The 24,977-nt window shown below is 44.1% G+C and overlaps 1 pseudogene; it reads left to right on the top strand.

Annotated features, from left to right (window-relative positions):
• The first annotated feature begins 12,864 nt into the window (after window positions 1–12,864).
• LOC141220286 (uncharacterized) overlaps window positions 12,865–24,977 on the top strand; it is a 31,235-nt pseudogene continuing 19,122 nt past the window's right edge.

The raw sequence follows: 24,977 nt of genomic DNA, 5'->3' as shown, positions 1-24,977 counted from the left end.
TCAGTGGAGTGTAAGGAGCGGAAACCAGATTGTAGAGGGTCAAGAAGAGAGTTATCTGAGAGATAGCGGATTAGACGGGAGTGGACCAAGCGTTCCAGGAGTTTAGAGATGTAAGGAAGGTTAGAGACAGGTCTGTAGTTAGCAGCGCAGTTCTGGTCTAGGGATGGCTTTTTAAGTAAAGGGGTTATGATGGCATGTTTAAATGAGGAGGGAAAGGAGGAGGTCATACAGGCACGTGGAGGCCACACACAATACTGAGCCTCATCAGGAGCATGCCCAGGCGTTGTAGGGAGGTCATACAGGCACGTGGAGGCCACACACAATACTCAGCCTCATCAGGAGCATGCCCAGGCGTTGTAGGGAGGTCATACAGGCACGTGGAGGCCACACACAATACTCAGCCTCATCAGGAGCATGCCCAGGCGTTGTAGGGAGGTCATACAGGCACGTGGAGGCCACACACAATACTCAGCCTCATCAGGAGCATGCCCAGGCGTTGTAGGGAGGTCATACAGGCACGTGGAGGCCACACACAATACTCAGCCTCATCAGGAGCATGCCCAGGCGTTGTAGGGAGGTCATACAGGCACGTGGAGGCCACACACAATACTCAGCCTCATCAGGAGCATGCCCAGGCGTTGTAGGGAGGTCATACAGGCACGTGGAGGCCACACACAATACTCAGCCTCATCAGGAGCATGCCCAGGCGTTGTAGGGAGGTCATACAGGCACGTGAAGGCCACACACAATACTCAGCCTCATCAGGAGCATGCCCAGGCGTTGTAGGGAGGTCATACAGGCACGTGGAGGCCACACACAATACTCAGCCTCATCAGGAGCATGTCCAGGCGTTGTAGGGAGGTCATACAAGCACGTGGAGGCCACACACAATACTCAGCCTCATCAGGAGCATGCCCAGGTGTTGTAGGGAGGTCATACAGGCACGTGGAGGCCACACACAATACTGAGCCTCATCAGGAGCATGCCCAGGCGTTGTAGGGAGGTCATACAGGCACGTGGAGGCCACACAGAATACTGAGCCTCATCAGGAGCATGCCCAGGCGTTGTAGGGAGGTCATACAGGCACATGGAGGCCACACACAATACTCAGCCTCATCAGGAGCATGCCCAGGCATTGTAGGGAGGTCATACAGGCACGTGGAGGTCACACACAATACTCAGCCTCATCAGGAGCATGCCCAGGCGTTGTAGGGAGGTCATACAGGCACGTGGAGGTCACACACAATACTGAGCCTCATCAGGAGCATGCCCAGGCGTTGTAGGGAGGTCATACAGGCACGTGGAGGCCACACACAATACTCAGCCTCATCAGGAGCATGCCCAGGCGTTGTAGGGAGGTCATACAGGCACGTGGAGGCCACACACAATACTCAGCCTCATCAGGAGCATGCCCAGTTGTTGTAGGGAGGTCATACAGGCACGTGGAGGCCACACACAATACTGAGCCTCATTTTGACGTGTTTTAAGGACATTACATCAAAGTTGGATCAGCCTGTAGTGTGTTTTTCCACTTTAATTTTGACGGTGACTCCAAATCCAGGCCTCCATTGGTTAATAAATGTGATTTCCATTGATGATTTTTGTGTGATTTTGTTGTCAGCACATTCAGCTTTCTACAGAACAAAGTATTCAATGAGAATATTTCATCCATTCAGATCTAGGATGGGGGATTTCACTGTTCCCTTTATTTTTTTGAGCAGTGTATATGAATTGAAATGTCTGCTAACATGCAGCACCTAATCTAATACTCTATATATACTCACCCTATAACTAACACATCAGACATTAGGTCACATACGTACTCATATATAAACACAGGGTACAGCAATATGTGCAGAAAGAGGGAAGAGGCGCATGACCGTCCTGGTCTCCCTCTTACACATTTCCTCCCCCCGTGATATTAATATCTCTCTCCTCTGCTACGTGTTATCTCTTCTGAAATCTGCATTGTATCTCCATGTTACTTGCAATGCTCTGCAGCTAATCACTGGTATATACACTGCTCAAAAAAATAAAGGGAACACTTAACAGAATATAACTCCAAGTGATCAAACTTCTGTGGAATCAAACTGTCCACTTAGGAAGCAACACTGATTGACAATCAATTTCACATGCTGTTGTGCAAATGGAATAGACAATAGATGGAAATTATTGGCAATTATCAAGACACCCTCAATAAAGGAGTGGTTCTGCAGGTGGGGACCACAGACCACATCTCAGTACCAATGCTTTCTGGCTGATGTTTTGGTCACTTTTGAACGTGTAAACCTGCCGCCGTTTCACTCGGGTGCGCCAGTTACGTTGCCTTCACAGGCCTTTGTTGTACCTTCACCCAGGCTTGCATTGTACAGCGCCTCCTGCTCTGCAGCTTAGCAAACAAACCACTGACTCACCCAAACCTTTGCTGAAGGTTTTTTAATGGATTCTGTGGCCATGAGCCACTTGTAAGACTCGGCTGGAGGGAGTGGACCGCCCCACTGCCACCTGCAGATCACTCCCAAAATAAAAGCCCACGCTGGGTTTTCTTAAATCCAACTTGGTCAAATAGTTTGACCAAGTCCAAACTTTCCTTTTATTTTGCTCTGCAGCGACAGGTGTTTCTGTGACTCCAGTGCACTCCAGCGGGTTCAATGTGCCTCTATGAGCATCCTGGGGGATACATACCGTCCCCCGCATATAATTCCCCTCACTGCCTCACGACTGTAATACAGGGATAAAAACCTGTGATCCCAATGTATTACCTGTGACAATACAGCTTTTCTTCTCAGTTATTCCAGACGATTAGATTTGTTAAATCAAGAGAAATGGCATTTATAGAAGGGCCGGATGATTGTCTCACAGTGAATGTCATTGTAGGTTAAAATAATTGATAAACAATGTAGAACTCGTGGAGGCCGGTTGGACTTGATGGACCTGAGTCTTATTTAAACCTATATAACTATGTATTCATGGGGTTAACCGCAAAGGTCAGAGTTTAAGCGCCGATCGCTGCCGTTACAGGTAGATGCTGGATATTGGGAAGGGATTAAATACTTTATAGGAAAATGTATATTTTATTAGAACAGATGTTTTTCGGTCATCCCATCTGAAAATAACTATAAAGTGAAGACCCCGATGGGCTCATACTGGGACCCCCTCACATAGACTCCTCAGGTGCTATTACTTTCAACAATAACGAGGTTAAATAGCCGGAGGTTTACTTATTTCTAGTTCTCAGAAGGAAGAAACTCCTCAGACAACCCCCATGGGGAATCGGCATGTGTCCCTTATTCATTATCCTGTGACTATGACATAAATCTGTGTTGGGAGTCCTCCTATAATCCATGTGGTGACGGCTCGGAGGACCTGCTTCTCCCGCTGCTCAGTGACTGGGCTTCTGTGCTCTGCTGATCACCATTATTGGCATCCCTTCATTTTTTTCATGGCCTGTACAATATCTTCAGAAATAATGAAAGTTACAGTATATCCTTAGGATTTTTTTAATTGTTGGTCCAAAGTAATACAACAATAGAACATTGTTTAACCTCCTTGTGGCAATTTCAAAGATTAAACCGAATAAACAGCATGTGCAGCAATAAAGGCCCCCCTAAACCCCTAATTAATACTTGGCAGAAAAACAAAAACCTCCTCCAGCAGTAGCCAGAAATATAAAAAGCAAAGTTTATTGATCACATTAGAAACTGTAGTAGCAAGTCACCAAAAGAGATCCATAGATATTCTATTCTATTTTCTGCTGTTTGTCTCCACGTCCGAGACTGGGACGGCTCCGCGCGCTGCCTTACAGATGAAGACTGCTAATCAACGGTGGGTGAGCTGACTATTCCTTTACCCCATTCCCCTCTGTTCTTCAAGTAATTAATACTTGGTTGCCCACCCTTTGGCATTGCTGACGGCCTCCACACGTTTCTTGTAGCCATCTATAAGCTTCTTGCACTTCTCAGCTGGGATTTTCTCCCGCTCTTCCTTTGCAGTTTGTTCAAGCTCTTGAATGTTTGCAGGTTCTTTTTCCCAGCGGCAGATTTCAGCTCACCCCAAAGATTTTCAGTGGGATTGAGGTCTGGACTCGTTGCTGGCCATTATAAAACAGTCCATGTTTTTTCTTTTTCAACCATTCCTGTGTACTTTTGGATTTGTACTTTGGGTCATTGTCTTGCTGGAGGACCCATGATCTTTGACTCAAACCAAATTTTCTTTCACTGGGTAGGACATTTCTGTTAGAACCCTCCTGTTTGTTTTTTCCATCTTGTGTTTTGTGGTCATGTGACCATCTGCCTTTATATTCCAGCTCCGCCCTTGTGGCTGTGCTGGACTTCAGTGTTTGACTGTTTCTCTAGCCTGGTGCTTCGGTGCCTTTCTCTGTCAAGTTCACTTGGTCCTCTGGGACCTCCAGTACATTTTTGTCAGTTTGTCTTTTTGTGTTCTGCAACAACTTCTTTGTTTAGGAGGTGTCCCATTTTTGTCCCAGTCTTTAGTGCTTTTAGGGACACCTCCCTTTTATGCTATAGGTCTTCGTTCAGACTAGCCGAGGACTAAGTCGGGTCTGTTCACTAGGAAGAGGCTGCCCGCTACATCGTAGGGATTCAGCTTAGTCTTACTGTAGGGACAGCTAAAACCTCTTGATAATTCTTTGATTTCATGATTCCTGTGATATGGTCAAGGCCTCCAGTACCAGATGCTGCAATGCAACCCCACAGCATTGTGGATCTTCCACCATGCTTAAGTGTTGGTAAGGTTTTCTTTCCTTATATCAAAAGAATCTAGTCAGCACTCCGTACAGCTGGGGTGGTGCACGTGGAAAACAGTGTTTCTAGGAAAAGTCAATCCCGGCACTCACGTATTGATGATTAATTCGTTTATTCCACAGCTCACATTGTGAGTTGTGGAATAAACAAATTAATCATTAACACGTGAGTGCCGGGATTTTCTTTCCTTATATAACCTTCATTGCATCGTCTGTAAACAAACTGTTGCTTTGCATTGCCAAAAAGCTCTATTTTTGTTTCATCTGTCCACAGAACATTTTCCCAGAAGGATTGAGGCTTGTCAAGGTACTCTTTATCAAAGATCAGTCGTTCCTTTTTATGTCTTTTACTCAGCAATGGTTTCTTCCTTTGCCTTCCCCCATAAAGCTCTGCTTGGTTTAGTGTGCGGCGTATGGTACTTGTTTTAACCATGACCCCAGACTGTTCCAGGTTGGCCTTCAGGTCTTTGGATGTTTGACGTGATGTTTTTTTTCCACTATTTCCACCAATCTTCGAAGACCTTTTTTGCCAATTTTCCTCTTCCCAGGGAGGTTCTTGACGGTTCCATGCTTGGCAAACTTATTAATGACATTGCACACTGTTGAAACTGGGATACCAAGGTTTTTGGAGATGGCCTTCTACCCTTTGGAAGTCTTGTGTTTCCTAATAGCAGTTCTGATGTCCTCAGGCAGCTCCTTTGTCTTCACCATTGTGACAAAGGAACGGGGCCTACCATGTGGCTTTTTAAAACATTGAAGTCACCATTCATTGGCTAATTCTTGTCACATAGGCACTGACCATCACAGGAGAATCTCTTTTGTGATTTACCACAGGCGAGTCAAAATGTGTTTCCATACTAAATTAAGGTAAAGGTGGAAATACCAGTGACACAGAAAGCTTTAGATTTTTCTATTTTTCCCTCCCATTGGTTTTTGTTTTAAATTATCATTTGCTCTTTTGTATTTAACATGAGTCTCTATACAAAAAAACTGTTTCACTTTATTCATTTTTTTCAGGAGATATTCCACATTATGTACTTAAAGCGCATCTGTCAGCAGGATTGTGCTTAGTAAACTACATAGACTGTCAGGTGGGCGACATTACACTGATTAAAATGATACCTTTTTTGATGAAATCCGTCCTGTGGTTCTTGTGTAATCTTTACTTTCAGTTTGGAGATAATTATATGCCTATGCTCCAGGGCGACCTGTGGGGGGCGCTCTATCTGGTGCTCTGATTACATATTCACCTGTATGCTCTTATGGCAGCTCACTGTGCCTTCACTGACCTGCCTCCTATTTTACCTAGCCACGCACTACTAGATGCATTATGTAAAATAGGAGGCAGGTCAGTGAACGATCAGTGAGCTGTCATAAGAGCATACAGATGAATATGGAAGCAGAAACCCAGATAGAGCGCCCCCCATAGGCTGCCCCGGAGCACGAGCATATCATTATCTCCAAACTGAAAGTAAAGATTACACAAGAACCACAAGACGGATTTCATCAACCAAGGTGTCATATTAATCAGTGTAATGTCGCCCTCCTGACAGTGTATGTAGTTTACTGAGCACAATCCTGCTGACAGGTGCGCTTTACATTTCATGGGTGTCAGCAACGATTACCAGGAATGTATCGCATATGAAGTTGTCCTCTGTTTTCATCTTCTCCTTTTATTGTAAAGACGCCGGCAGGACGAGATCCCTCCAGCTGATCCAGTGTTCATCCCTCCTTCTCCTGAATGACCCCCCGAGAATGGACGAGGACGAGACCACCAGAAGATTATTACACTTCACCCTGCAGATCATCTCCCTGCTGAGCGGAGAGGTAACTCCTCTACATTTCTATCAGCTTTATTGTGTTATGTAACAAGTCCGACATCGGGAAGAGGAAATCCAGAAGAGGAAGAGAAGGATTCTTTACTGTAAGAGCAGTGATTGTGTGCAGCTCTCTGCCAGGAGGAGTTGTCATGGGGATTCCCTATAAGAGCTGTAGAGGGGCCTGGATGTCTGTCCTGAGTGTAATAATATTCCAGGTTATGGCCCCAGATTACTGGAGACGGTTATTGATCCCGGGATTTCTACTGATTGTCAGATCTGGAGTCGGGAAGGAATTCTTCTCCCTAAGTGTCTCTCTCCACACACAGGATTACACAATAGTGAGGAAGACACCGGGGGAGGGTGTGACTCCCATCATCCATCTCCAGGAGTCAGGAGGGCGGAGCCCGGGCCCCATCACAGAGCCTCCCCTGCACCCCCCGATACATGAGAGGAAGAGGAAGATCCTAGAGCTCAGCAACAAGATGATTGAGCTGCTGAGCGGAGAGGTGACTGCTGGGACATTATACAGGACAGCACTGGAGGATTCTGGGTGATGAGCGGAGAGGTGACTGCTGGGACATTATACAGGACAGCACTGGAGGATTCTGGGTGATGAGCGGAGAGGTGACTGCTGGGACATTATACAGGACGGCACTGAAGGATTCCGGGTGATGATAGGAGAGGTGACTGCTGGGACATTATACAGGACAGCACTGGAGGATTCTGGGTGATGAATGGTGAGGTGACTGCTGGGACATTATACAGGACAGCGCTGGAGGATTCTGGGTGATGTCCGGAGAGGTGACTGCTGGGACATTATACAGGACAGCACTGGAGGATTCTGGGTGACGACCGGAGAGGTGACTGCTGGGACATTATACAGGACAGCACTGGAGGATTCTGGGTGATGAATGGTGAGGTGACTGCTGGGACATTATACAGGACAGCGCCGGAGGATTCTGGGTGATGTCTGGAGAGGTGACTGCTGGGACATTATACAGGACAACACTGGAGGATTCTGGGTGATGACGGTGTCGTTGTTGTCAGGTTCCTATAAGGTGTCAGGACGTCGCTGTCTATCTCTCCATGGAGGAGTGGGAGTATCTAGAAGGACACCAGGATCGGTACCAGGAGGTGATGATGGAGGAGCTCCGGCCTCTGACATCACCAGGTGAGAGGAGACTCTTGTTGGCTCCGGTGGATGTGATGACGTCTCTCGGCCTCGTCCTATAATAGATGAGTTTTCTCCAGACTTGCTCTGGTTTTCTCTACATTTTCTCACAGCTTTCATTCCCTGATTATTCTCTTCTGATCTGTGAGTCGCGGTTTCTCCGCTGTCGTCTTCATCAGTCTTGAGTCTTCGTCTTCGGCGGCTTCTTTCAGAATCTTTCACCTTCCTTAGAGCATCGGTCACATTTTGTCTGCAGATGTCCCAGCGCTTCTGTCCCTTCTCTCCTATGATTTCTTTCGGGACCGGAGTCTGATCTTTACTCAGCAGAGTCGGGGTTAACTTACTGATGATTTTCCCCCTAATCCGCTGTCGCTCGTCCGTCCCTCTGAATCGGTCAGGCTCAATGTCGTCATCAGCCGTGGTCGGGCGTCCGGCTTTTTGGGTTTTGTTTCTCAGCATTTATTGGGCGGTAAGAACGACGTCGCTGCCATTTTCCAGGTCAGTTCAGTTACAGCAATTCCAAACTTGTCGGGTTTATTTTTTAGAATATATTTTATGGGTTAAATATTCAGAACTGTTCCTGACACCCATCACTTTATCTTCCGTTATCGGAGCTGTGTGAGGGCTTCTCTTCTTGAATGGCCGCTGACCTTTTTGTTGGTGACTTTTTTGATCGTTGTTTTTTCATTGCAGTTTTGGGGAGGTGTTTTTGATGTGTTTTTTTTCTTTTGGCGTTTACCGTGTGAGATAAATCCTGACGTGAAACTGCCAAATAATAAATATATATATATACAGTACAGACCAAAAGTTTGGACACACCTTCTCATTTAAAGATTTTTCTGTATTTTCATGACTTTGAAAATTGTACATTCACACTGAAGGCATCAAAACTATGAATTAACACATGTGGAATTATATACTTAACAAAAAAGTGTGAAACAACTGAAAATATGTCTTATATTCTAGGTTCTTCAAAGTAGCCACCTTTTGCTTTGATGACTGGTTTGTACACTCTTGGCATTCTCTTGATGAGCTTCAAGAGGTAGTCACCGGAAATGGTTTTCACTTCACAGGTGTGCCCTGTCAGGGTTAATAAGTGGGATTTCTTGCCTTATAAATGGGGTTGGGACCATCAGTTTTGTTGTGAAGAAGTCTGGTGGATACACAGCTGATAGTCCTACTGAATAGACTGTTAGCTGGCCATCATTACTTTAAGAAATGAAGGTCAGTCAGTGCGAAAAATTGGGCAAACTTTGAAAGTGTCCCCAAGTGCAGTTGCAAAAACCATCTATCGCTACAAAGAAATTGGCTCACATGAGGACTGCCCCAGGAAAGGAAGACCAAGAGTCACCTCTGCTTCTGAGCATAAGTTTATCCGAGTCAACAGCCTCAGAAATCGCAGGTTAACAGCAGCTCAGATTAGAGACCAGGTCAATGCCACACAGAGTTCTAGCAGCAGACACATCTCTACAACAACTGTTAAGAGTAGACTTTGTGCAGCAAGCCTTCATGGTAAAATAGCTGCTAGGAAACCACTGCTAAGGACAGGCAACAAGCAGAAGAGACTTGTTAGGGCTAAAGAACACAAGGAATGGACATTAGACCAGTGGAAATCTGTGCTTTGGTCTGATGAGTCCAAATTTGAGATCTTTGGTTCCAACTACCGTGTCTTTGTGTGACGCAGAAAAGGTGAACGGATGGACTCTACATGCCTGGTTCCCACCGTGAAGCATGGAGGAGGAGGTGTGATGGTGTGGGGGGGCTTTGCTGGTGACACTGTTGGGAATTTATTCAAAATTAAAGGCATACTGAACCAGCATGGCTACCACAGCATCTTGCAGCGGCATGCTATTCCACCCGGTTTGCGTTTAGTTGGACCATCATTTATTTTTCAACAGGACAATGACCCCAAACACACCTCCAGGCTGTGTAAGGGCTATTTGACCAAGAAGGAGAGTGATGGGGGGGCTACGCCAGATGACCTGGCCTCCAGTCACCAGACCTGAACCCAAAGGAGATGGTTTGGGGTGAGCTGGACCGCAGAGTGAAGGCAAAAGGGCCAACAAGTGCTAAGCATCTCTAGGAACTCCTTCAAGATTGTTGGAAGACCATTTCCGGTGACTACCTCTTGAAGCTCATCAAGAGAATGCCAAGAGTGTGCAAAGCAGTCATCAAAGCAAAAGGTGGCTACTTTGAAGAACCAAGAATATAAGACATATTTTCGGTTGTTTCACACTTTTTTTGTTAAGTATATAATTCCACATGTGTTAATTCATAGTTTTGATGCCTTCAGTGTGAATGTACAATTCTCATAGTCATGAAAATACAGAAAAATCTTTAAATGAGAAGGTGTGTCCAAACTTTTGGTCTGTACTGTATGTATATATTTTATTATTTGGCAAAATAATGTATGTGTGTGTGTAAATAAATAAATATATATATTTTATACAAAAACATTTGTTCTAATTTTGGGAGACAAAGCAAAATTAATGGGGACTTCAATCTGAGATCCTGGTCTGGTGGTAATAAGTGTAAGTCTCCCTTTAAAGGGATGTTTGTTCAGAAGAATATGTATTATGGAGCTTTTCTGTGGAGTCTGACCAGACAATCTCTCCTTGGCTCCCCGTGTGCATCAGTAAGCGCCCATGACCCCGGTGCCGGCTCTCTAGTTGTCCTTTCTACACATTGATAGGTACTAACCGCTGCGTACCGGTTGCTCCCCACAACACCGTCCTTCCGGGTGCGGAGACTTCATCCGTCAGCCGTACATGTGCCCTTTTTTCCTCCTTTAGAGTCAAACGCAGAACTTGCTGCCTATTTTAGTGTTTATACCGAGGCGGATGTGGAGATTTATCTCTATTTAAAGAAGAAGAAAAATGCGGTAACTCGTCTTTTAATAGATCAGGTTCTCTCCTCTTAGTGATCCCAGAGGATCCTGTCCAGGAGGGAGGCCGTGTCCTCATGGTGACATCATGAGCTCTCAAAATACAATCACTGGTAAATGGTCACCGTCCTTCCCCCAATCTCCATACAGTGAATTAGGAGAGAAGAAACCAATGGATAGAAATGTGGAGCTTTCTCCAGCTCCTCTGTGGTTCCATCCCTGGAGACGAAACTTGGAGAAGTTGTGTTTTTTAGTACGGCTCCTCCATCTGACTGACGAGGGTCTTCTCTGTCCCTCTCCTCAGGGTCCTCATCCTCTCTGCAGAGCATTAGGTTTTGGCCTTGCTGATTATCACTTCATACTTGAGGCCCACAATGTGCTGGGACCTCGGTACCGGTGGTGAGGACCACAACAATGTAATTTAGTCCCTGATACATAAATATAGAATTACCGGTTCTGAGAGACGAGTCTCATATATAGACAGATACACGGCAGGTCATGTATTCAGTCTCTGTGTCTCCACAGATGGATCCAGGAGGAGAAATCCACCGGAGAGATGTCCCCGTCCTCTGTATCCCCAGGACTGTCCAGAGGAGAATCACAACATCCCGGAGGATCATCAGGTAGATGACTCTGAAGTCCCCACAACATCTGACCATGACGTGATGGGATTTGAGCTCATGTTACATTGTTCTTTTTAGGATGAAGATCTGATTGATATTAAGGTTGAGGTTATACATGGAGCACAAGAGGCGACCGCAATATGGGCCGATCAGCAGGGTGAGGAGGGGAGACTGTCATGTCGGCTCTGTGGCCATCTACTACTACTCCCATCATCTCATGATCACATGATACAATCTACAGTGGCATGTAAAAGTTTGGGCACCCCTGGTCAGAATTACTGTTATTGTGACCAGTTAAGCAAGTTGAAGATGAAATGATCTCTAAAAGACCTAAAGTTAAAGATGACACATTTCCTTTGTATTACCCTTGAACATTTGTGTGCTCAGATAACTTTGACCAATGATTCAGACTTTACTTCGCCTGTTAGGGTAAGGGCTCGTTCACTATCATCGTTAGGAAAGGCCAGCTTTATAAAAACCCAGCCTACTCTAACAATGTGCCAAATAAACAGCAGCCATGGCTTCTTCTAATCCGCTGTCTAGCACTCTGAAAATGGTGGAGGCCCACAAAGCAGGAGAAGGCTATGAGCAAAGCGTTTTCAAGTTGCCCTTTCCTCAGTTCAAAATGTAATAAAAAAATGTCAGTTAATAGAAACAGTGGAGGTCAAGATAAGGTCTGGAAGACCAAGCAAATTTTCAGTAAGATTGCTAGAGAGGCAAATCAGAACCCCCGCCTGACTGCAAAAGACCTTCAGAAAGATTTAGCAGACTCTGGAGTTGTGGTACATTGTTGTACTCTTCAGAGACACCTGCACAAATATGGCCTTCATGGAAGAGTCATCAGAAGAAAACGTCTCCTGCGACCTCACCATGAAATTCAGCGTCAGAAGTATGCAAAAGTACATCTAAGAAGGTCTGATGCATTTTGGAAGCAAGTCTTGTGGACCGATGAGGTTAAAATAGAGCAATGATCAAAGTTGTGTGGAGTAAAAAGGGCACAGAATTTTAGGAAAAGAACATCTCGCCAACCATCAAGCATGGTGGTGGATCAATCATGCTTTGGGGTTGTGTTGCAGCCAATGGCACAGGGGACGGGTAGAGGGAAGAATGGATTCCATTAAATTTCAGCAAATTCTTGATGCAAACATAACACCATCTGCAAAAAAGCTGGAGGTGAAAAGAGGATGGCAAATGATGATGATACTAAACACACGTCAAAAGGCGCAAGCTGAAGGTTTTACAATGGCCCTCATAGTCCCCTGATTTGAATATCATTGAAAATCTGTGGCTAGATCTCAAAATAGCAGACGATGCAAGACGACAAAAGAATCTCACGGAACTGGAAGAATTCTCCAAAGAAGAATGAATGAAAATCCCTCAAACAAGAACTGAAAGACTATTGTCCGGCTACAAAAAGCATTTACAAGCTGTGATACTTTCAGAAGGGGGCGCTACTAGCTACTAACCTTGCCGGGTGCCAAAACTTTTGCATTTGCCCATTTTCCCTTATTGAATTTTTTTTTAAATGTAAAAGATGAAAATATATATAGTTTATTATTTATTGTTTTGGAGCCCAAACTTTTACATGTCACTGTATTCTGTCACTATGTGTTTCCTACAGATGGACTCATGGAAAGAAATCCACCAGAGAGATGTCCCCGTCCTCTGTATCCCCAGGACTGTCCAGAGGAGAATCACAACATCCCGGAGAGTCATCAGGTAGACGGTGCTGAGCCCTGTACCGGATCTGTATATGGGGGGACATTTCTGATCGAGGTCATAGATGTCACAGATTTTGGTGGTTTCTTGTATTGTGCTGATTGTTACATCTGATATATCAGGAGGAAGATCCAACTAAGAAAAAAGTGAAGGAAGAGACAGAAGAAGAAGTGATGACGAGGGGGGATCAGCCGTGTGTGAGTGACGTGAAGGAGGAGATTCCTGTAGATGTTTCCACAGGTGTGTAATAATGACCGGTGTATGATGGTGATGGTGATGACCGGCGTGTGATGATGATGATGATTGGCATGTGACTATGATTAGCGGCGTGTGATGATGATGACTGGCGTATGACGATGATGATTGGCATGTGACTATGATTAGTGGCGTATGACGATGATGACTGGCGTATGACTATGATGATTGGCTTGTGACTATGATTAGTGACGTGTGATGATGACTGGCGTATGACGATGATGATTGGCATGTGACTATGATTAGCGGCGTGTGATGATGATGACTGGCGTATCATGATGATGACTGGCATGTGACTATGATTAGTGGCGTGTGATGATGATGACTGGCGTATGACGATGATGATTGGCATGTGACTATGATTAGTGGCGTGTGATGATGATGACTGGCGTATGACGATGATGATTGGCATGTGACTATGATTAGCGGCGTGTGATGATGATGACTGGCGTATGATGATGATGATTGGCATGTGACTATGATTAGCGGCGTGTGATGATGATGATTGGCATGTGACTATGATTAGCGGCGTATGATGATGATGATTGGCATGTGACTATGATTAGCGGCGCCTGACGATGACCGGTGTGTGATATTGTATGAAGTCTCCGGTGCAGTGAAGCTTTATCCGCCGTCCACATCACAGCAGAAGCGTCCGGTGATGGCGCGGCTGCTCTTGTACAGAGTGCGGTTGCGCACCGATGAATAACTGGGCCGCATTCACACCTCTTCTTAATGATTTAATAAGCACATTTTTAATTTTTCTAATTGTGTTTTTTAATATTACTTCCATCTTTTATTTTCGTATTATTCTTACACAAGTCTCATGCTGCCATATAAATGACTGAGCTTGCGATTCGGACAGAACCCCGGGGGAAGATTCCGTATAATGAGGCGCTGTGGACGCCGTCTGGCCTATGATCCAGTGATGTCCATCTTTTTCAGCGTGCATAAAAGCACAGTCGACCAGAGGCTAGACGGAGTCCGGTGTAACTCTGCTGCCTCATTATTCTGAATGGATCCCTCGGGGGTGTCATCTGAATCATGTATTTTGTAGATTTAGATGGAAACCCCGATGTACAGTGGGTGCGGAAAGTATTCAGACCTCTTTAAATTTTTCACTCTTTGTTTTATTGCAGCTATTCGGTAAGTTCTAAAAAGTTCATTTTTTTTCTCATTATAGTACACTCTGTTCCCATCTTGACTGAAAAAAACAGAAATGTAGACATTTTTGCAAATTTATTAAAAAAGAAAAACTGAAATATCACATGGTCATAAGTATTCAGACCCTTTGCTCAGTATTGAGTAGAAGCCCCTTTTGAGCTAGTACAGCCATGAGTCTTCTTGGGAATGATGCAACAAGTTTTTCACCCCTGGATTTGGGGATCCTCTGCCATTCTTCCTTGCAGATCCTCTCCAGTTCCATCAGGTTGGATGGTGAACGTTGGTGGACAGCCATTTTCAGGTCTCTCCAGAGATGCTCAATTGGGTTTAGGTCAGGGCTCTGGCTGGGCCAGTCAAGAATGGTCACAGAGTTGTTCTGAAGCCACTCCTTTGTTATTTTAGCTGTGTGCTTAGGGTCATTGTCTTGTTGGAAGGTGAACCTTCAGCCAAGTCTGAGGTCCAGAGCACTCTGGAAGAGGTTTTCATCCAGGATATCTCTGTACTTGGCTGCATTCATGTTTCCTTCAATTGCAACCAGTCATCCTGTCCCTACAGCTGAAAAATACCCCCATAGCATGATGCTACCACCACCATGTTTCACTGTAGGGATTGTATTGGGCATGTCAGGAGCAGTGCCAGGTTTTCTCCACACATACCGCTTAGAATTATCACCAAAAACTTCTATCTTCGTCTCATCAGACCAGAGAATCTTATTTCTCATAGTCTGTGAGTCCTTCATGTGTTTTTGAGCAAACTCTATGCGGGCTTTCGTATGTCTTGCACTGAGGAGAGGCTTCCATCTGGCCACTCTGCAATAAAGGCCCGACTGGTGGAAGGCTGCAGTGATCGTTGACTTTTGTGAGCTTTCTCCCATCTGCCTACTGAATCGCTGGAGCTCAGCCACAGTGATCTTGGGGTTTTTCTTTACCTCTCCTACCAAGGCTCTTCTCCCACGATTGCTCAGTTTGGCTGGACGGCTAGGTCTAGGTAGACTTCTGGTGGTCACAAACTTCTTCCATTTAAGGATTATGATGGCCACTGTGCTCTTAGGAACCTTGAGTAATGCAGAAATTCTTTTGTAACCTTGGCCAGATCTGTGCCTTGCCACAATTCTGTCTCTGAGCTCCTTAGGAAGTTCCTTTGAGCTCATGATTCTCATTTGGTCTGACATGCACTGTGAGCCGTGAGGTCTTATATAGACAGGTGTGTGTCTTTCCAAATCAAGTCCTATAAGTTTAATTAAACACAGCTGGACTCCAATGAAGGAGTAGAACCATCTCAAGGAGGATCACAAGGAAATGGACAGCATGTGACTTAAATATGAGTGTCTGAGCAAAGGGTCTGAATACTTATGACCATGTGATATTTCAGTTTTTCTTTTTTAATAAATTTGCAAAATTGTCTGCATTTCTGCTTTTTTCAGTCAAGATGGGGTGCAGAGTGTACTTTAATGAGAAAAATAAATGAACTTTTTAGAATTTACCAAATGGCTGCAATGAAACAAAGAGTGAAAAATGTAAAGGGGTCTGAATACTTCCCGTACCCACTGTAAGTGTTCAGCGTACAGCACAGGATAAATATGATCCAAAATGTTCTGTACCCCAAAATGCCACCATTAAGAGCTTCTACTCAACCCACAAAAAACAAGTCCCCACTCAGGTTCATCATCTGTAAACAGTAATATAGGGGGTGTCCATATTACTGGTAGCACAAAGGCTCTGGAAAAGTGACTTGGCTCCCACTTAAAGAAATCCAGTGACATCTGCGCTCCCAAATCCAAATGCCCCCTCCTCCTGGGCCCCACCGTGTGCAGTTAGCATCCACATGTTTGGCATTACTGTAGCGGGGAGAGACAATTTATTTCTCCAGAAAGCACTAGCTGGGAATCATGTACTGGGCGCTACAACGTAAGGGCACTACAATGTACCGGACACTACAATGTACTGGCCACTATAAGGGAATATTTGCATTTTCACTTCACAACATCCATTACTGCTCGTTTCTGGAAATCACCCATGGAGTCAAATTCATCACTACACCTGTAGATACATTTCCATAGGGTGTAATTTCCAAACTGGTGTCACTTGAGGGGGGATTCTGCTCTTCTGCCATTTAGGGGCTCTGTATATGGAGTCTGCAAGCTGTTCTACTAAAGTTTGTTCTCCAAGAGTCAAATAGCGCTCCTTCCCTCCCGAGTCTCGCCATGTGGCTAAGCAGTACAGTACAGACACATATGGGGTATTGCCCCGTTCAGCAGAAATTGTGTAAAATTATGTGATCATTTTTACCCATTTTACCTTGTGAAAATGTAAGATCTGGGGCTAAAATAACATTATAGTGGAAAAATGTAATTTTTTTTTTCTTCCCCTTTCAATTGTATAACATTTTGTGAATCACAATTACCTTGTATTCATTGGGAAAGTGCGCGGTGGATGCTGGGTGTGACGCGTGGGGAAACCCCACCCACAGCCCGGCATCCACCGCGGGGATCGCATCACCGAGTCACGCCTCACTTGACGTGACATCAGAGGAAGCAAGAGCCGGCTGCAGCCGGGGGTCGCGTGATGCCGGTGAGTGGCCAGCGATAGCGCCGCTCACAGGCAATAAAGACAAAGCTAGGTAATTAGAAAAAATCTTCTCTCAACGGGTTAATTACATTGGGGGCATTTAGTAGTGGACATCTTTTTTAACTGCGTGGACACTTTTCTATACTAACGCCGAGATATGAAGCTTGAGAGAGTGAAATGGCACCGGAGGTACATTAAGGGAACCTGTCATCAGTAATTACCACTTAAAGAACTATTTGCTGTCTAATCTCTGCCACCCCTGACTTGTGCCAATGTCACCAGTTTATAAGTGTCATTCACTTTACCCGTCATTGTGTTAATGTTATGGCATGTAGTTGTCCTCCTTATCACCGGTACTTTCACTGACGAGGGTCTTCATTGTGAGATCCAGAAAATACATTCAGAAATCTCTTTTGTGTTGAAGAAAAAACTCACATCTAATCTATCTTTCCTCCTTACAGGAAATCCTTGTGAGAATAACGGTTCATCACTAAATTGTAAAAAAGAAGATATCAGGAAACACTCTAATAGAGAAAACCTCATCACCCTTCCTGCACCTCCTGGACTTCACAGCACTTCACTTTCTTATAATCCTCCTAATCATGAGGAATCATCTCCTGAGCAATCTCGCATTATTACCAAAAGTCCAGGGGACAAAGTGGATTCAAGATTTCAGTGTGACAAGCAATTTACAAAAAGCTCAGATTTCTTAACACACAGAAAACACAAAGGTAAAAAGCCATACTCCTGTTCAGAATGTGGGAAATGCTTTACATATAAATCACAATTTGTTATACATGAGAGAATTCACACAGGAGAGAAGCCATTTTCTTGTTCGGAATGTGGGAAATGTTTTGGAAGTAAATCAGAGCTTGTTACACATCAGAGAATTCATACAGGAGAGAAGCCGTATTCATGTTCAGAATGTGGAAAGTCCTTCACAGGTAAAGGGACTCTTATTATACATCAGAGAATTCACACAGGAGAGAAGCCATTTTCTTGTTCGGAATGTGGGAAATGTTGTAGAAGTAAATCAGAGCTGGTTAAACATCAAAGAATTCACACAGGAGAAAAACCTTTTTCATGTTCGGAATGTGGGAAGTCCTTCAAACATAAAGGGAATCTTATTACACATCAGAGAATTCATACAGGAGAGAAGCCATTTTCATGTTCGGAATGTGGGAAATGTTGTAAAAATAAATCAGACCTTGTTAAACATCAAAGAATTCACACAGGGGAAAAGCCGTATTCATGTTTACAATGTGGAAGGTGCTTTACAAAGAAATCACAACTTGTTAAACATCAGAGAATTCACACAGGAGAAAAGCCGTATTCATGTTCAGAATGTGGAAAGTCCTTCACAGGTAAAGGGGATCTTATTATACATCAGAGAATTCACACAGGAGAGAAGCCATATTTATGTTCAGAATGTGGGAAATGTTGTAGAAGTAAATCAGACCTTGTTAAACATCAAAGAATTCACACAGGGGAAAAACCTTTTTCATGTTTACAATGTGGAAGGTGCTTTCCAGATAAATCACAGCTTGTTCTACATCAAAGAACTCACACAGGAGAAAAGCCATATTCATGTTCAGAATGTGGGAAATGCTTTACATTTAAAGGGACTCTTATTACACATCAGAAAATTCACACAGGAGAGAAGCCATTTTCCTGTTCAGAATGTGGGAAATGCTTTACATTTAAAGGGAATCTTATTACACATCAGAAAATTCACACAGGAGAGAAGCCATATTCATGTTCAGAATGTGGGAAATCCTTTACAGATAAAAGGAGTCTTATTCAACATCAGCGACTTCACACAGGAGAGAAGCCATATTCATGTTCAGAATGTGGGAAATGCTTTGCAAATAAATGGAGTCTTATTAGACATCAGAGAAATCACACAGGAGAAAAAACATTTTCATGTTCACTATGTGAGAAGTCCTTCACAAATAAAGGGAATCTTTTTACACATCAAAGAAATCATACAGGAGAAAAAACATTTTCATGTTCGGAATGTGAGAAGTCCTTCTCAAATAAAGGGAGTCTTATAACACATCAGAGAATTCACACAGGAGAGAAACCATTTTTGTGTTCACTATGTGGGAAGACCTTCACAGCTAAAGGGCATCTTAGTAGACATCAGAGCATTCATACTGGAAAGAAGCCATATTCATGTTCAGAATGTGGGAAGTGTTTTAGTTATAAATCAGATCTTGTTAAACATCAGAGGATTCACACAGGAGAAAAGCCGTATTCATGTTCAGAATGTGAGAAATGTTTTACAAATAAAGGGAATCTTTTTACACATCAAAGAAATCATACAGGAGAAAAAACATTTTCATGTTCGGAATGTGAGAAGTCCTTCTCAAATAAAGGGAGTCTTATAACACATCAGAGAATTCACACAGGAGAGAAACCATTTTTGTGTTAACTATGTGGGAAGACCTTCACAGCTAAAGGGCATCTTAGTAGACATCAGAGCATTCATACTGGAAAGAAGCCATATTCATGTTCAGAATGTGGGAAGTGTTTTAGTTATAAATCAGAGCTTGTTACACATCAAAGAATTCACACAGGAGAGAAGCCGTATTCATGTTCAGAATGTGGGAAATCTTTTATACATAAATCACACCTTGTAAAACATGAGAGAAGTCATACGGGAAAGAAAGTGTAATTATGTTCACTGTGTTTTATAAAGTTTAATAAACATTGTTCAGCATAAATGAGTACACCCCCTTTGATGAGTAAGATTTTATTTAATAGCTCACTGAACACAAGATCAATTTCTACAATTTTGCCAACACTAAGTTTCATAGAACATTTTTTTGTAATCAAAACATGAAAGTAAGGTTAATAATATAACTCTCATTACAAAATCTTCAGTTTTACTCAAATTAGTTGATGCAAAAATGAGTACACCCCACATCAAAAGCTACTACATCTATTATTTTGTATGGCCTCGATAATTTTAAAGGACAGCACCAAGTTTTCTAGGCCTGGAATGAACAAGTTAGTGACAATACTATATCTATCTTTTATCTCTTTTTCGATAACGAGCTCTTAGAGCCTGGATGCTGGATGGAGCGATGACAACTTGTCTCTTCAGAATTCCCCATAGGTGTTTGGTTGGGTTCAGATCAGGAGACTCTTGGCCACTGAATCACTGTCACCCTGTTCTTCAGAAATGTAACAGTGGCCTACCAAGGGAACAGAGTGATGGCAGCATCTTTTCTGTCACTATAGAACAGAACATCTGTGAATTCAAGATACCATCAATGAAATGTAGCTCCTCATGCAGCCGCACATAAGGACACGGCCACCACCAGGTCTCACTGTAGACACCATGCATTCTCATTGTATTCCTCACCTCTTCAATGTTATACAGTTTTGAAGCCATCAGTTCCAAAAAAACCTTTATCTTGGTCTCATCACTCCAGAGTATAAAGTCCCAGGAGTCTTCATATGTTTCCGCATGTGTCCTGGCAGATTGTAGGGCGGCTTTTTTGTGTATGGGATTTAGGAGAGGCTTTCTATGTGGACAACGCCCATGTCTGCCATTCCTCTATAGAAAACATTGTCTGCTTTCAGCTCATCTCTCAATGCTTGGATGAAAAATCACAGTTGGGAAGGAATGGACGGGACAAAGAAAGTTACTGATAATCCAGCACTTGTTTTCCAGTGTGAATAACGTCAAAAACTTTTATTGAACAAATCAAATTAAAATCATAGAAACATTAAAAAACAGATAGGAGCAAAACATCTCTGCGTTTCTACCTGGTATTTGTGTTCAGTTCTTCTTCATGACATAATAAATCAACAGTAACCGGCTTCTTATACACATCATAGGGTCTAATGCACAGCGGAGACCCCCAGCCCCAAATGGACGTGTGCAAGTATGTCTACATTACCCCTATGGACGATCATATGTCCACAACAAAAAGCATCCGTGCAATAGAAGAATGAAGTGTCTGCATCTATAATGTGTATATTATGTATAATTACTATAAAAGAGGAAAAAACACAATTCAGTAAATGGATACAAGGTCTGAAGGAAGATTCATATCACTGGGGAATCTGGAGGCCAATTCCAGAATCCACAAGGCTTCTCGGGGGTGTACTTTTTATACCAATCTCCCCCTTAGCTGGTCTGGTGACATATTCAATACCCACAACTGTAAAGTGATTAATCCCTATTGTGTTGTATGAGATGTTGTGATGCTGCAGATGTATTACGTGTTGTGGGGCCAAGAACGTCCCTAACGTGTCCCCCAATGCGGTGACGTAAGGGTCTGACCGTGCCCCCCACATATTGCAGCAGACAAGCTTCACATTGTATGGTGTCAATGACGTGTGGAGCTACAACTAATGAGATGTCGGATATTATAGGGTTTATTATGGTTAGTAGATGCAGACATTTTTGCTTTGTGCACAGACTTGCACAAACCACATTTATTTCTCCCACATTCAATGAAACCTTTGGTGTTTGTCCTCCACGTGTCAGTTGTCTTTCTTGTTGCTGGATCCTTGTCAGTGTATAACATAGGTAAATGTTTTCTGGTAATATTCACTATATTATAGGAATCTTCTCTGCAGCCAGTATTGAATGTATCTCTAGACTGATGGATGTTTCCTTCTTTGTGCGTTTTCGGTAATGTATGAAATATTGGACATTGTGGGTGATTTTCCTTTAATCGTTCTGTTTGGCATTAAGTACAGCCGATACCAAACCCTCCTCCAAAAGACAATGTAAGGGGGTATTGTATGAATTAGTAGGATCTCCATCTAGAGTGCGGCATATATTAGTATCGTCATCCATGTTCATAACCTCCGGCTCATACAACCCACTATCCAGAGCTGTAATCGAGCCCCCTTTATCTGCAGCTCTAATGACTTTATTAGGGCTGTGCTCAGGGCCGTATCTGGCATTCATGCTGCTCTAGGCACTTTAAGTGGTCACGCCCCCTACTGGTAATTCATACTAAAAGTGCTCATACCCTTTAGGCCCCCTTCACACGTACCGGAGACACACACGTACACCCATTATAATCTATAGGCTGCGCACATGGTCACACGGACCGGACATGTCCGTTTTTTGCCGGCAGCTCGGACATCAGTACGTCCTGCACACAGATGACATAAAGTGTGACATCCGCACACACGTCTGTGTGACACGTGCCGGAAGAGAGCGCAGAATAGAAATGACAGATATTTAGGTGTTAGATGTGCAAAGAGCGAGATAGATGATAGATATCCGTGAGATATATAATTAGTGCCCTGTGTGTGGAGTTTACTGTACTTGTGTTTAGCTAATAAATGAAAAAAGCGATGTGGAGTCCTCCCTATTTTTGATAACCAGCAAAGGTAAAGCAGACAGCTGTGAGCGGATATTATCAGGGTGGGAAGGTCCTCGGTTACTGGGCCCTTCCCAGCCTAAAAATACCAGCCCTCAGCCGCCTCAGAAATGGCGCACCAATTCAGGTGCTTTGCACGGCTCTTCACGATTGCCCTGGTGCGGTGGCAATCGGGGTAATGGCGGTTAGGGTTGATGACAGCTGTGATTTGTCATAAAACACCGCTGTCTTCAAGCCCTCAGGTTAGTAATGGAGAGGGAAAGGAAAGAGATCCCGGCACTGACCTGTAGTCAATCATTTATTCCACATCCACAAATCTGCAAAACGTTTCAGCTCCTCCAGAGCTTTTCTCAATTGTGGCCAATCACATAGAAATACAACATTTATATAGAAAAAAACAAGGAAATGACATCACAATGAAATAAAAAATGAAGAAAACCACAAACAGTCATATAATCATATTAGTCTCATTATATAAAATATACACTGCTCAAAAAAATAAAGGGAACACTTACACAACAGAATATAACTCCAAGTGAATCAAACTTCTGTGAAATCAAACTGTCCACTTAGGAAGCAACACTGATTGACAATCAATTTCACATGCTGTTGTGCAAATGGAATAGACAATAGATGGAAATTATTGTCAATTATCCAGACACCCTCAATAAAGGAGTAGTTCTGCAGGTGGGGACCACAGACCACATCTCCGTACCAATACTTTCTGGCTGATGTTTTGGTCACTTTTGAATGTTGGTTGTGCTTTCACACTCGTGGTAGCATGAGACAGACTCTACAACCCACAGAAGTTGCTCAGGTAGTGCAGCTCATCCAGGATGGCACATCAATGCGAACTGTGGCAAGAAGGTTTGCTGTGTCTGTCAGCGTAGTGTCCAGAGGCTGGAGGCGGTACCAGGAGACAGGCCAGTACACCAGGAGAGGGGAGGGGAGTGGAGGGGGCCGTAGGAGGGCAACAACCCAGCAGCAGGACCGCTACCTCCGCCTTTGTGCAAGGAGGAGCACTGCCAGAGCCCTGCAAAATTACCTCCAGCAGGCCACAAATGTGCATGTGTCTGCACAAACGGTTAGGAGCCGACTCCATAAAGGTGGTATGAGGGCCCGACGTCCACAGATGGGGGTTGTGCTCAGAGCCCAACACCATGCAGGACGCTTGGCATTTGCCACAGAACACCAGGATTGGCAAAGTCGCCACTGGCGCCCTCTCCTCTTCACAGATGAAAGCAGGTTCACACGAAGCACATGTGACAGACGTGACAGAGTCTGGAGACGCCGTGGAGAGCGATCTGCTGCCTGCAACATCCTTCAGCATGACCGGTTTGGCAGTGGGTCAGTAATGGTGTGGGGTGGCATTTCTTGGAGGGCCGCACAGCCCTCCATGTGCTCGCCAGAGGTAGCCTGACTGCCATTAGGTACCGAGATGAGATCCTCTGACCCCTTGTGAGACCATATGCTGGTGCGGTTGGCCCTGGGTTCCTCCTAATGCAGGACAATGCCAGACCTCATGTGGCTGGAGTGTGTCAGCAGTTCCTGCAAGATGAAGGCATTGAAGCTATGGACTGGCCCGCCCATTCCCCAGACCTGAATCCGATTGAGCACATCGGGGACATCATGTCTCGCTCCATCCACCAACGTCACGTTGCACCACAGACTGTCCAGGAGTTGGCGGATGCTTTAGTCCAGGTCTGGGAGGAGATCCCACAGGAGACCATCCGCAACCTCATCAGGAGCATGCCCAGGCGTTGTAGGGAAGTCATACAGGCACATGGAGGCCACACACAATACTGACCCTCATCAGGAGCATGCCCAGGCGTTGTAGGGAGGTCATACAGGCACGTGGAGGCCACACACAATACTGAGCCTCATCAGGAGCATGCCCAGGCGTTGTAGGGAGGTCATACAGGCACGTGGAGGCCACACACAATACTCAGCCTCATCAGGAGCATGCCCAGGTGTTGTAGGGAGGTCATACAGGCACGTGGAGGCCACACACCATACTGAGCCTCATTGTGACTTGTTTTAAGGACATTACATTAAAGTTGGATCAGCCTGTAGTGTGTTTTTCCACTTTCATTTTGGGGGTGACTCCAAATCCAGGCCTCCATTGGTTAATAAATGTGATTTCCATTGATGCTTTTTGTGTGATTTTGTTATCAGCACATTCAACTTTGTACAGAACAAAGTATTCAATGAGAATATTTCATTCATTCAGATCTAGGATGGGTTATTTCAGTGTTCCCTTTATTTTTTTGAGCAGTGTATATACACAAAAATGAAAAAACGTCCATAACAAAGTATATTAACTATCAAATAAAATATGTAATTTTACACCAATACACATTGCCACAAATATATATATAGGAAATGCGAAAAAAACAATCATTTTTATTTATATAGCGCCAACATATTCCGCAGCACTTTACAATTCAGCGGGGACATGTACAGACAATATATTCAATACAAGGTAAGACAGTTTAAACAGTTACATTAGGAGCGAGGGTCCGGCCGCTCGCACGCTTACATTCTACAAGGGAATGGGGGGGGACACAATAGGTGAAAAGTGCTTGTTATTTCAGGTCTGACAATTATAATAAATAGGGATTTTCATATAAAGCTGCATGATCCGGTCATCAGCCCGTA

The sequence above is a fragment of the Phyllobates terribilis genome, unplaced genomic scaffold (genome assembly GCF_046119375.1).
Source record: "Phyllobates terribilis strain yellow unplaced genomic scaffold, ASM4611937v1 Scaffold_279__1_contigs__length_2497574, whole genome shotgun sequence".
NCBI classification, from domain to species: Eukaryota; Metazoa; Chordata; class Amphibia; order Anura; family Dendrobatidae; genus Phyllobates; species Phyllobates terribilis.
The sequence above is the reverse complement of the archived record's forward strand: the minus strand, read 5'-3'. Positions and strand labels throughout refer to the sequence as shown.